This window comes from Macaca thibetana, chromosome 4 (genome assembly GCF_024542745.1).
Source record: "Macaca thibetana thibetana isolate TM-01 chromosome 4, ASM2454274v1, whole genome shotgun sequence".
Taxonomy (NCBI): domain Eukaryota; kingdom Metazoa; phylum Chordata; class Mammalia; order Primates; family Cercopithecidae; genus Macaca; species Macaca thibetana.
The window spans coordinates 147,681,255-147,695,998 of record NC_065581.1 but is presented as its reverse complement, the minus strand read 5'-3'; the positions used below and the strand labels follow the sequence as shown (position 1 = coordinate 147,695,998).

General features: G+C 36.9%; 1 long non-coding RNA gene and 1 pseudogene across 2 annotated transcripts; one reads left to right on the top strand and one right to left on the bottom strand.

Annotated features, from left to right (window-relative positions):
- Positions 1-1,910: 1,910 nt before the first annotated feature.
- LOC126952161 (40S ribosomal protein S24-like) lies at positions 1,911-2,462 on the bottom strand (annotated as a pseudogene). Its single transcript, XR_007724809.1, has one exon. The product of XR_007724809.1 is annotated as a 40S ribosomal protein S24-like (transcript).
- Positions 2,463-4,543: 2,081 nt separating this feature from the next.
- Positions 4,544-13,955, top strand: LOC126952164 (uncharacterized). Its single transcript, XR_007724811.1, has 3 exons — positions 4,544-4,915; positions 7,521-7,668; positions 13,178-13,955. It is a non-coding gene; the product is annotated as an uncharacterized LOC126952164 (long non-coding RNA).
- Positions 13,956-14,744: the final 789 nt, after the last annotated feature.

The following is a 14,744-nucleotide window of genomic DNA, read 5'->3' as shown; positions in this document are numbered from 1 at the left end:
CCCGGCTAATTTTTTGTATTTTTAGTAGAGACGGGGTTTCACTGTGGTCTCGATCTCCTGACCTTGTGATCCGCCTGCCTCGGCCTCCCAAAGTGCTGGGATTACAGGCTTGAGCCACCGCGCCCGGCCCTGTGTACTTATTCTTGTAGGCTGTTATATTATTCACTGCCTTCGCAGTTTTATACAAAAACTTGTCTCTGCCACTGTTACAGAGTTAACTCCTAACTCTCCTCCACCCTACTTGGAAAAATTACTTCTCTTAGAAGGACAAACAAAGCAATTAAGTCAAAATATGTTTAAAAAGTTTGAAGAGGAATTATAAAATAAAAAGAGGGGAAATTATAAAAACTAAAGTAGACATTCCTCTTCAAAGACTTTCCTCCTCATTTAATTAGGAATAAATAGTAACTTCTCTTAGGCACAAAACGTATTCAAAGGCCTGTGCTAACATTCTTAAATATCTGCTAGCTGTGATAAAGAAATCTATGCACTTTATGTTCTTAGCTCCCACAATTTAGCCTAAATATTTGCCCTGGTAGGCTTATACTGCTCCAACCAAGCATTAGGTCTTAGCCTATTCCTCTTCCTTATTTGAAAGGTAAAAGTTTTTACCTTTCTCAGCATTCCACAAGTTACTTCCTCCATCCTTTGTCTTCCTCTACATTTACCTCTTTTAAAAAGTTCTAACTTGCTAGCCAATAGGGACAAATACAGAATGTGAGGTCCCATTCCAGCCAGTGGAAACCAGACATAGCAGTAGGGTGGACGTGTCAGGTTATGAATAACCCTGTCTCTTTTGTTCAGTGTACTCTCTTGGCAAAACTGCTGGTGAGTGTATCCTTTCTGCAGAAAGTATAAAAATGTCCTTGCTGAGTAAATTAAATTTATGTTCAAGTGCTATTTATTTATGGCACCAGGGAACAAGCATTTCAAACAATTGTAACATTTGTTTTGGGAAAAAAACTGTTATTGTCTTTGTTTCAAAGCTAAACTGTACACTAGTTTCTCCTGTTAAAGCAAACTAAATATGGCCTGAGAAGGGACTCTGTATTTCTATATATGAGTCCATATGGACAAACTGCAACCTAATTTAATAGATAGACAAGATTGAAAACCTAACTTAGGAGTATGTGCCTGTAACAATAGCTGAGTCTTGGCCAATCCCAGTGGCTATACTTCAACCATTCATACACTGTTGAGTATTCAAACTGTGTCCAAATAAGGCAAATGCCAACCTGTAACCAATGCAGTCATTCTGTACCTCACTTCTGATTTCTGTACGTCATTTCCCATTTTTGTCTATAAATCTTCTACTATGTTGCTGTGCTGGAGTCTCTAAATCTGCTGTGATTTGGGGGGCTGCCTGATCCATTAATTGCTCATTGCTCAGTTAAACTCCTTTAAATTTATTTTGGCTGAAATTTTTCTGTTATCAGATGGTGTCAGAAGCAGGATCCAAAGTAGAGCTTCTAGCAAGCACTAGGAGCACTGAATGAACACACAAGGTACCTGCAGGACCCACTTTTGTCCATTAATCTCTCAGAGCATCTGGGGATCATGGGTAAGCTCTCTGTCTTGGATTTCAGAGCTCCATGGATTTGTGCTTTTAGCTCGCTGCCCAAAGTGCTGGTATTACAGGTTGTTTGCCTTTTAAATACACTACGAAAAAAAAAGAAAAAGAAGGGAAAGACAAAGACAGACTGTTTGGAAAGCTAAGTCTTCCCTCCATTAATGAGTAAAGGTTTTTGACTTTTTAAAAAATTTTGAGTCATCATTTTGGCTAAATGAATAACTTGGGGTGACCTGGAATTCTAGTTCATAATATCAAGTGTTTTAAACCTTTAACATATTGAATAGGCTTCCGCAAATCAAATTTTAGCTTCAAAATGGTCTTCTTCGTTAGGTTCTGGTTTTTTTTTTTTTTTTTTTTTTTTTTTTTAAGTTTTTAGTTTATTAATCTGCTTGTGAAAAATCCAAAATGGACACAGGTAGCCTTTACTGCAGCACCTTTACTCTTTCGGCTGTGATCCAATCTCCAGCTCACTTTTTGCCAGCACCAACATTGGCCTTTGCAGTCCCCCTGACTTTCTTCATTCTGTTCTTGCGTTCCTTTCATTGCTTTCTTGAGGTCTTTTTCTTCTCATACAGGCCATGTCTTGCAAGTCTATGTTTGGGTTCATTTTTCTTTGCATAATCCAGGGAGTCATAAAAAAATCATAAAAAATCATGCCAAAGCCAGTTGTCTTGCTACCACCAAAATGAGTTCTGAATCCAAATACAAAGATGACATCCGGTGTGGTCTTGTACATTTTGGCTAGTTTTTCCCGAATTTCTGTCTTAGGCACTGTTGCCTTCCCAGGGTGAAGGACGTCAATGACCATTTGTTTCCTCTGAAGTAGTCGGTTGGTCATGAACTTTCTAGTGCGGATAGTTATGGTGTCGTTCATGATGGCGGGCCTATCTTTAGACAGTCAGGGAGGAAAAGAGAGCCAGGTTCTGTTTTCTGTGGCCTGATGCTAACAATGTTTTCTTAAAGGTCTCAAGGCCATGTTTTCTTCTAGCATAATATTCTGTGCAGTGCAGAAGGTCTTCTCTTTTGTCTTTTGGTAACTGGCCTAACAGATTTTACGTTTTATCAAAATAATTCCTATGCTATTATTTTTAAGTTAAGTTTGCTTAGGAAAAACTGAGATTAAAAAAAATTAATTGCTGGGCGTGGTGGCTCAAGCCTGTAATCCCAGCACTTTGGGAAGCCGAGACGGGCGGATCACGAGGTCAGGAGATTGAGACCATCCTGGCTAACATGATGAAACCCCGTCTCTACTAAAAATACAAAAAACTAGCCGGGCGAGGTGGCGGGCGCCTGTAGTCCCAGCTACTCGGGAGGCTGAGGCAAGAGAATGGCGTGAACCCGGGAGGCAGAGCTTGCAGTGAGCTGAGATCCGGCCACTGCACTCCAGCCTGGGCGACAGAGCAAGACTCCGTCTCAAAAAAATAAAAAAATAAAAAATAAAAAAAATAAAAAAAATTAATTAAGGTTATTAGATTCTTGAATCTTCATGTCATCTCAGACCTGGTAGAAGATGCCAATCAAAATTAACTGCATTAAAGCCTCATCTTTAATTAACTGCATTAAAGCCTCAAAATTAACTGCATTCCTGAGACACAGGGTCAGAAATTAAAGTTATTCAACTCCTCAAGGCCCAGGGACAATCGCGGAAGAGGGGGGCATGTAAGATAGTAAGGGCCGATTTTGAGAGATAAAATAAGTTATTTCTCTATAAACTAATCATTAATGTCAAAGGCACGCTGATGCAACACCAGCATATGAGCCCCTGTGTCAGATTAACAACGTTTTCATGAAACATTAAATGACTCCTTAATAAAGGTTATAGGCCGGGCGCGGTGGCTCAAGCCTGTAATCCCAGCACTTTGGGAGGCCGAGACGGGTGGATCACGAGGTGAGGAGATCAAGACCATCCTGGCTAACACGGTGAAACCCCGTCTTTACTAAAAAATACAAAAAAAAAACTAGCCGGGCGAGGTGGCGGGTGCCTGTAGTCCCAGCTACTCGGGAGGCTGAGGCAGGAGAATGGCGTAAACCCAGGAGGCGGAGCTTGCAGTGAGCTGAGATCCGGCCACGGCACTCCAGCCTGGGTGACAGAGCGAGACTCCGTCTCAAAAAAAAAATAAATAAAAATAAATAAATAAATAAATAAAGGTTATAAAGACTTATGGAAGTTATAACTTAAAATCAAGATGAAATTTTAGAAGTGGTTTATAAAATTTTGGAAAACAAATTTAATTGACTTCATGCTGTTTTATTAGGGCTTACTGTTTGGAAAATTAGTCTCTCTCAAAGAATGAAGGTTTTTGCCTTTTTTTTTTTTTTTTGAAATCCTTGAGTTATCACTTTGGTTAAATGAATGGCTTATTTTATACTGACCTGTAATCCTATTTTGAAATATCGAGTGTTTTAAACCTTTGGTAATTGACAAACTTTCCAAAATCAAATTACAAATTATGTCTTTTTCTGACCTAATTAATCCTTTAAGATGTTATTAATAAGTTCCCTAAACTCCAAAAATCACATATTTGGCTTATTTGGTATAAAAATTACACAGGAAGAATTGTCAAATATAAAATGGTGTTTGATTTTCTTTGGGCTGTATTTGTATAAATATGTTATTGGTACCTCTTCTAAAATTATGAGAAATTCCTATAATTTTGATGTGACTTAATGTATGTTATCAGTAATAATTATAATTGTTATGTTAAATTATTGTGTGCCATAGAGGTAACAAATTTCCTTGTCAATTGTGTCTTTGAGTATGGCTATCCTGAAACTTTTTGCCATCCATGGACACTGACTGTCTTGTTTTGGTCCTCTGATAACTTTGAAGATTGTGACATCAGAATAGAGGAAAAACTTTCAGTACTCACGGAGAGCTGAAATGATCATGAATATCAAGCAGAACAGGAACTAACATAATGGACTAAACTAATAGAAGACTGAAGTAATCTTTTTAAGTTTTGCTTAAAACATTGGTGATCCTTTGTTTTGTTTTTCAGAGTCAACAACTTTAAGTTATTTACAAATTTTAACAATTGAGTATACTCCTATGAACAAAATTTGGAGCATATTTGTTTCTCTCTACCTTATTTCTACAGAATTTGGAAGCTATTTGTGAGCATTCTTAACTTGTGACAATACAATTAGTAGCATACGTGCAATAAGAATCTGTTTTCATTTGTAACAGGACACAATTGGAGAACTGGTTATTTTACCAAGACTTTTACTGGAATGGTGTGTTTTCCATTTAGGAATCAAACTTACTGAGCCAATAAAACTCCTTGGAAAAACTGTCCACATACCTTTGTCTACACAGTTCCTGTACAGGGTTCCTGACCTGTGGTAAGTAAGGAATGTACTTTCTGACAAGTCCAGAACCCCAGGTTTATCTTGGAACCTCAAGAGGAGAGGAATTCACCCAAATCATAGGTATTTAATGGTATAAATACATGACTGGGCTCGACTTATTCCTTCTATGGAACAAAGTTCCATCAAGGCCAATGTAAAAGCCTATGTAAGCCAGGCATGGTAGCTCATGCCCTTAATCCCAGCACTTTGGGAGGGTGAAGTGGGTGGATCACTTGAGGTCAGGAGTTCAACACCAGCCTGGCCAACATGGTAAAACCCCATCTTTACTAAAAATACAAAAAAAATTGGCCAGGTGGAATCCCAGCTACTTAGGAGGCTGAGGTAGGAGAATTGCTTGAACCCAGGAAATGGAGGCTGTGTTGAACCAAGATCGCACCACTGCACTCCAGCCTGGGTGACAATGTGAGACTCCATCTCAAAAGAAAAAAATAACAGTTATGTAAAAATTAATTATTCTTGCTGCACTGTATACAAATAAGCCAAATATAATAAAGCAAACTAGTCCTACTATGGTTTGTCTTTAGTAAAAATGGGAAACTAGAGAGAAAAATTAGTTTTCAAAAACTGTAGTACACCTGTTGTTAGATTCTAGTCTTGCCTAATGTTTTTCAATTTTTATTATCTTCTACAGTTTGGATCAAATTCTATTTTTTCTTGGCTAGAAGACTTTAAAATAATGTTTTCCTTTTTTTCCTTTTTTTCCCATTTTTCCTAATTCAGAGTCATTGAAAACTAAGCTGTGCTTTCATAAAGCCCTGCACACTGAAGCTAGACAGCTTAAACTTCAGAAGAAAATAACAGCAACCTATTTACATACATAAGCCACTTTCATACCTGCCTACTGATGTATGGGCTTCAGAGTAATGTGGCCTATATTGATTTTCCAGGATGTTCTTTGTTGTTGTTTTTCTCCCTTCCTCCCACTATTTTCTTTTCATAGTACATGACACTTCACAACCTTCTAAAAATGAGCTTTCCTAATATCTCAAGACCCACCTGACTAGGAATAAACCATCCTAACCATGAGAGATCAGATGAAACCTGAGACCAGAGACTCATTTTCTTCTAAAATGTTTTCTCCAAAAGATTTTAAAAATTAAAAGGAGGGAAATGTGAAAGGAAAATACCTTGCAGGACTGAATATCTTAGTGATTTGGCCCCCAACATCACTAAGCTAAAGGGAAAAGTCAAGATGGGAACTGCTTAAGGCAAACCTGCCTCCAATTCTATTCAAAATCACCCCTCTGTTCATTGAAATAAATACATATCTGATTGCTTTCTTTGGAGAGGCTAAAAAGAAACTCTAAAGAATGCAACCATTTGTCTCTTATCTACCTTTGACCTGGAAGTCCCCTCCCCACCTTTCCAGACTGAATCAATGTTCATCATACATATGTTGACTGATGTCTCATATCTCCCTAAAATGTATAAAACCAAAACTGCTGACCACCACTCAGGACTTCCTGAGGCTGTGCCACAGGCATGTGTTCTCAACCTTGGCAAAATAAACTTTCTAAATTAACTGAGACCTGTCTCAGATTTTCAGAGTTCACATTTCAAATGACAATTATAGCAGAGAGGTAAGGTTGAAGAGGAGACTGAAGGATCTTTTCAATATTAAGGGTTTCATTAAAGCAAACTGCTGAGGCCTGCTGGCATTAGGAAATAAAGTTCTTCATTTGTGGGTAGAGATCTTCTTTACATAATTTTTTGCATAGAATGCTTTTGAAACCCTCAACAGGTATGCTCAGAGTAACACAAAAAAGTCACATCAAAGGAGTGCCTAGACAAGTGAAGCTTTCCCCTCTGTAGTCAGTGAGGTTTCACATCTGACAACTTTCTCTGAAGCGGCCAGAGGCCCTTTCTATCATTATTAAAAATAGATGAAAATAGTTGACCCATGTTGAGGTTTTGTTTTCTGAATGAACAATATTTTTGAGTGACAAAGTTGTTTCCCAAATATTATATTTGGGTGGATCAAGTGATGAATGAGTAAGTTATCTGTGCCTCTAAGTATCTTGCCATTGTACTGCCATTGTTTTATTTAGCAATAAAATGTTACTGAAACAGCAGTAACAAATAGAAAACCTTCCTATTTTCCCTTACTAGTTAATGTGAGAAGACATCACCTGCCTGTTTCAGTCCCACAAAAATGGTTTTAATATAGGGTCACACAAAATTCAAAGGTTTTATGGCCCATTATAAAACAGCTCTTTGTCTTTTCCCACTAATTCCCTAGTGTCACATTTAACAAAACAAGGAAACTATGGATAATAGAGGTATTTGCAGATTAGCTTTCAAAACCATAAATAACATAGGGTTTTGCTCACCTATAAATATTAAGACAGCTTATTAATGTTTAATCCCCTTCCTCTTTATAATTGTTGCTAACATTTTAACCAAAATTGAGAAATTTTTCTCTACTGCTTTCTTACATTGACAGAGTACACATTCGTAAGATTTTATCATCAGACTTCATGGTATAAAGAGACATCACCTGAACACCTACCTACATCTGACAGCCCCTGTTTTGGAAGATGCATCTGCTTTATGCTTTCTTTATTTTGCTCTCTCTTAGCAATGGTTTTAATCCTAACTGTCATGGAAGATGTAACTGTGATTCTGTGCAGTCAGTGTAATGCTACAGACTAACGGAGGTATCATCAAGTATTCCTTCTGCCATCAAGAGGCTCTACATTAGCCACAGAAAAATTCAACACCTCCAGGTAACTATATCATGTGGCACTCAAATTACTGCAATCTTATTTCGTGAGACAGTGTGAGGGGCAAGTGTGGGATTGTTAAATTTATTTTAAATAATCATAACTTAAATGTGCTAGTTATCAAAGTAGGGTAGTTGAACTAGCTATCTGCTTGCTCTGTACTATTGAGATGGGTATATGCCTCTGGATGTTTATTTTTAGGAAAACAACAAAAGTCAGAATCTACAGTTAATGATATTCTATTTTAATATTTATTCAAAAACATTAAAAACTATGTTGCTGCAAAGTAAAAATGACTCTTGCTTAACAAAAAGTATACTGCTACGTTTTGTCCCCAGGATTAAGAATAAATCCTTTCGGGGAAAATGTAGTTTTGTTTATTCCATGGATGGAAGATGATACTTAGAGCAACATCAGACTACCAAAGCGAACCCAGTATATCAGAAGAATTCACACAAACCCTGTGTATCAGTCAGGTATCAGTGTCTTTGTGGAAACCTATACAGAGGAAATAAATTTTTTTGTTTTACCAAGTTACCCACAGTTCTCATTCTATGTGCTTTTAATTATGACTTTTATTTTTATGCCCACTTATGCAGACAGCACTGAAAAGAGTGCTATGGATTTGTCTGACTTATATAATATAAATGAACTTTTATTTTTGATCTCTGATATTTTGAAAGTTATCAAGAGACTAGAGTTCTCATCCCAGTTTTCCCCCTAATTAGAGATATGACTATCTTAGGCTGGCTGTTAAAAAAATCTTTGGGCAGCACCTTTATGAAGTGAGAAGGTTAGATTAGATAGGTGATCCCAGGCCCCTTCCAGATGGAAAATTCTACGGCTGTCTAATTTTCCCTTTACTATTCACTGCTTCCCCCTTAAAGATCTGAATCCTAAGATAAAGTAATGCCTCTCTGTGAGCCAGGTGCAGAGAGGCAGCAGGTGAGTGTACCTTACCTTCAAACAGAGACACCATCTCTTTAATTTGGTTAAGAAATGTTCATATGGGTGTCCCATAAACACATAGAGTTTAAAATATGTAGCATGGTATTTAGATCCTGGCTCAATAAACACAGTTGTCTTGTCTCCATCTGTTTGCTTTCCTCTTCTAACCCTGTAGTGCCTAACACCAGATAGCAAGTCTGACCCCATTAAGTGTAAATTTTCAAGCAAGACACCTGGTTAAAGGGTAAGCTACTTAAATATTTGCCCTGAGGACTTGACATGCTTATTGAAAGCAGAATGTCAACTAATCCTAGTAATGATTACACACTGGTACTTTGTAGCCAACAAGATAAAATTATACCTCTTATTAAATTCAGTTATTGGATGAGTCAGTTTGTCATTGGTTTAGTTTCATTGAACAGCAGCATTGCCACTTCCCTGACTTTAAGTTAGGTAATTATCTCTTGTAAGGACTGTTCACAACAGAAACATAATAAAAGACAGGATTGTTTTGTTAAGGAAAATGAAAGTTCTTTTTGTTGATGAAAGTTCTGACCAATGATACTTCTCTTTTAAAAATACTTAGGTTTTAAGTTATCATATCTCACTTGCATAGGTTTTAAATGACCATATCTCATTTGCATTTGGTAAATACAATGTACATTCTGTTTATTGGGTTTGAATTTACGGAATCATTCAATATGTTCCAAAACTTCAGTAGATTGTTGGGTTGCATACTCAATTCCTGCCATCCTAATTCTCAATGAATAGCTGGCCTCCCATTTTATTGACAAATCATGACAAGACTTGATCTCCCTCAGTCCCTGCTCACTGTGTACAAATTTGTCTCCATCCACTTTTGCAAACTCTTTTCTCCAGAGAGGACATGTCTCTCCTTGTATTCAAGGCCCTTGATTCCATCCTTCACACCTCTCCCCAGACCTTGCTGTCTCACTTTCTGTACCCCCATATATTCAACTGCTCTTTCTTTACTAGTTGCTCTTTACCTGCCTTGGCCTCCAGAGTGCTGAGAGCTACCACACCTGACTTTTTTCTTTTGTCACTCGTGTATTTGGTGTTATATCTAAGCTAGCTTTACCTAATTCAAGTTCATGAAAATGTAATGCCTATATTATATTCTAAGAGTTTTATAGTTTTAGCTTGTACATTTTGGTCTATGATCCATTTTGAGTTAATTTTTGTGTATGGCATAAGAAAGGAATTCAGCTTCATTCTTTTGTTTCCTCTGTCCTGTTCTGTTGCTATGCACTAACTCAGACTTTAGTCTCAAGCCATGATGAACTGCTTGACTGTGTTGAGTGAAATACACAATGAACAGCTGATTACATGTGATACCAAATGGACAGTGTACTAGGTGACCCAAGTCACTCCTATTTAGAGGATTGTAGATTTGGTTCAGTACTTTGTGTCCACATATGTAAAATATCCTTAAGTTTACTTCACTATTGCCATTCAAATGGATAAGCAAAAGTGATATATTCTCTTCAGAGGTAGAAGACAAATGGGAATGTAGTTATGGTAGCAGTTAGTTAAAATGATTGTACTTCTTTTGTAGAAGAGAAGAAGCTTCTTCAAATTCTTCCTGAGAAATATATAAACAAGGATTCATTACTGAATGGGGGGATTATGGATTATTTTATACTCTCTCTATATTTTCCAGAATTTAAAAATTGTTTGGAAAGAACAAATGTTGCTTTGATGATCAGGAAAAAAATCCAGCATTGTTTTACAAACTCCTTCCTGGCTTGGTTCACACAAGTCTGAAACCATCACTTTGTGTGTATGTCAGTTTCGTTGTACATTGGCTCTATAAGGAGCCGGACAAGGGTGTGTTCCCTTTACTATGTGGAGCAGGGTCTGCCCAGGATTGAAACCAGAAACAAAGCCTCTCCTGGGGAAGCTAGCAGGAGCTATCCTGTGCCCTACTTCATTTTACTGGCCTTGCTTTTTAAGCAATATGGGAAAAGCTGCCGGTAGCCCCAAGGTTAGCTCTACGGCAAAAGCATCTCTTTCCACATAATTGTTCGAGGCCCTGCTTAAGCCATGGAAATGGAAAAATGGGTCTGGCAGAATTTTTTCCCTTTGTCAGTTCTGCAAACCCAACTGAAAAGCTGAAAGTCAGCAGGAGTCTTCCTCATTGTTATGTGGCACCATACCTCTGTTTTCTTCAGCTAAAGGATGTTATAGCAGTAAGGCTAAAAATATATGCACTGGGGTAAGATAAACCTGGGTTAGTAGCCCAACTTTTCCACTAGAAAATGATATACTTGGACAGGTTATTCCACCTTCTTGAGCCTTAGTTTCCCTCTCTGAAAATGGAATAATTGTGCTTATGCCTAGGGCTTTGTGAAAATTAAATATAGTAAATATTTCTAAAATTGTAGCCATTTTAATTAATAATCAAATGTAATCTCTATTGACCCTAACAAAAAAAAAAAAAAAAAAAAAAAGGAGGAAAGAAATAAAATGCTTTCTATGCTTAATAATAGTCATTTAAGAATATGAAATCTATTTAGGCCAATCTGTATACTTTATAAATAGAAATCAAGACAAATTGAAGCTTTGACACCATCCCTTGCCCATTCCCAAAATAAATTGCCCATTCTGATCCATGTCATCTCTGAGACTTATTGCATAGTTAGTAATCATTTTTTGTGTATAGTCACTCAGATATAAGTGGAAATATAATACCCAGTTCTTTTTTGGGAATCTCAACAGTCCAAGACATAAAGATATATGTGTAGAGACATTTCTGACTTTATATAAAAGATAAGCCTACAAAAAGACATTTCAGAATGGAATGTAAAGAACACTGAGTCTTCAGCAAGTTATTTAACTTTTTAGGCCTGAAATTCTTTATTCCTGAAATGGGAGATTTAGATTAGATAATCCCTAAAATCTCTGCTTTTCTAAAGCTCTGTGATTGGTGTCTAGATCTTGAGCCTCTTTTGAAAAACATTAATTTCAGGCCAAATGCAATAGAAAATGCTTTAGAAAATGGTGTAGCTAAGGAAGAAAGGGGTTTGCAGTTCAACAGACCTTGCTGAAATTCTGAATTCTTTCACATTCTAGTTCTCCTAGTCTCCTCATCTAGAAGCCAGTGTTGATAATAGTAAACTTGCTGGGTTATTAGGAGATTGGTGATAATACATAAAAAAGCACTTGGCACTCATAGATACTCAACGAATGCAAGAATAAAATCTCTATCATTATTGTGACTAGGACTATTCAATATAACTGATAAATCATTAAGAAAATATAAAATGTTAGCAGCAATATGTAACTCAAGGCAACTGCCAAAACTATTATGATTAAAAATATTCATTTATGGAAATTTTAACTGGAGAGTGTCCTAATGAAGTAACATATTAGGAGACGTTTAAAAATACATGATAATTCACATCACATATCCTCCCAGAATATAAGTACCTATAATGAATATATGATACAAAATTAACTCACCTTGAAGGTGTTAACCATGTATTGGTATTATGAAAGTGCTCAACTGCATAATTAAGTCAAATATTTAAAAACTGTGTATAGTAAGACACATGAAATTGTATACTGAAAACTCCAGCTTCATTGAATTCTAAGGCAGATTGAAAATTTTGTGAAGATTCATCAACCTGAAGAAAACACAGAACAATTCCTTTTTCTGCTTAAACATAACCTTACTCCTGACACCAAATAAAGATAATTACATCATTGAGCAAAAGACATGGGTATTAAGCTGGGAGGTTGGCAGGCATGTAGGGGAACTTACAAAACACGAAGAAAGTATATCAGATTTGGCAAATATCTAAATTCTAGAGGAAGAGTGGCATTAGGTCTGGGATATATGCACAAATGAACTCTTTGCTCTACAGAGACAGAGGGAGATAACATGTATACATTTGTTTACGATTTTTTTTTAATTGGTGAAGTGAAAATTGGGTATAGGAAACAGGCTCATTTTCCAAAATACAATATAGTTGAAACTGTTTTCAGTAAGTGCATCCTAGTGATAACAGACTGGGACATTTACATTTTTATAGCTTTTAATGCCTTTTAAAAATATGTGATTCATAATGTTAAACAATGCAAAATGTAGCTAGTGAAAATCCTTTGTAATCTTACCCTCTAGATTTAGAAACTACTAACAATTTGATAAGAGATTTCCAGATTGTTTCAATTTGTGGCTATTATGAGATGATACAACAAAGAACATCCTAGTGCATAAATCATTTTGCAATTTGTATCTCTGCCTAGAAGTAAATTTGCTGGGTCAGAGAATATGTAGTAAAAGTTGGCCAATATTATGTATCTATCAATAATGTGTGAAAGTGCTTAGAATAATTTTCATACCTTACACTTATGTTATCAATCATAAATAAAAATATTCAGGATCTGAGTTTCAACCCTTTTCCAAGAGATAATCTAAAATAGAACCTGAAGAGAAATCTGAAGTATTATTAGTATTGTAATGACAGTGTATATGGTATTTTTAAAACAATATTAATTTATTGCTTTTTCTTCCCCTTCCCTGCCTCCACATTTTTTGTAGCTGTCTGACTTCACCCGAATGTTGGCTGTAGAAGATTCTATTCTGCTGGCCAGTGGAACAGAGTCAGTAGAAAATGACACCTTCAAAGCTCTGAGTGCTTTGAAGACCTTAGAACTCTGGAAAAAAATAAGTTAAGAAGAGTCCCTAGTGCTCTCCCAGCCAGTCTTGAAGTGTGAAAACTAAATGATAACTCAATAAATGTCATACATGGATCAGATTTTGAAGGACTGAAGAAATTAAAAATCCTTGAACTTTAAAACAACCTGATCTCTTCCTTCTCTCCCAGCACACTCTCCTCCCTTGTCAGTTTGCAAAGTTTGATGTTGGATGTAACAGCATAGAGGCTGTAGCTGGACCCCTGATACTTCCCCATCTGACACACATGAGCCTGGAGAATAATAAGGTACATCTTATACGACAGCTTCTTTATTTCTCTATAGTCTTTGCAATTTCTCAGTTTCAGTGGTAACTTTCTGACTAAAGTTCCTGTCAACTACCCAAATCCTTGCTATCTTTAAAGATGGAAAGAAACCAGCTCAGAATGGTAAGGTTTCGAGACACGAAACACTCGAAGAATCTTTGCCATCTTTACCTGTCAGAAAACTTATTCTCTTCCATCAATGGGGCACAGCTCCTTACCAATTTAACTACTCTTGAGCTGTCCCCAAACCAGCTCCAAATGTTGCCCTTCAGACTACCAGTAAAGCCACAAAAACTTCATTGTAGCGATAATCTGATTCAGAGAGTTACAGCACAAGACTTCTAGGACCTCCAAGACTTGAAACGTTTGTTTCTGGACAATAACATTGTGAGTTTGTTCCAAGCTGGAGCCCTGCAGAGGCGTTCTCAGCTCTCCAACCTGGCCCTGGAGCCGAACCTGCTGTTGTCCGTACCCCTAAGGTGAGTGAGTATTTTCATTTATTGTAGCTACCATATAAAATTTCTGAAAATTGGGACAATTCAGCACATCATATAAGCAAGAGAATTAGAGCAAATGTGAATTATCCAATCAAGGCTACACAAGGATTTAGGGATAGAAGTTTTAAACAGAGGTGTTGAATCTTCAGCCCCCAAACTCACTCCTGCACTAACTTTATCTATCTTGCCTGTGGGACAAGACACCCAACAGGTGATATCTCTATTAGCAAACAATATGAAGATACTGTAAAGAGTGTGTCTTTTTCTAAGTACTGTATATGGCCTAGATAATCAACAGTCAGGAGGCCTGAGCTTAGCCACTAGCAAAACAAGCACACCAGGAAAAAAGAGGGGTAAAATATACTAAGATATTTGTAATTTAAAATGCGTTGAAGTAGTAGTTATTGGGGGATAATTAAAACTTTACAATGTAATATTGTATTTATTTTGAATTACTTATTGGGGAGCCTCATATTCTTTTCAGTGCTATGATCTTTAAAGGGCTTAAGCTGGCTTTGCTTATTTCTCTGTGTGTCTCTCTGTATGAGTAGGGGAGTCCACTAGGTTGGTCTTACCTTCTGGTTTTGGTTATCTCTTCAGTTCTCTCTCCCCCTCCCCCGCCCCGCCTTTCTCTGTCTCTCTCTCTGTC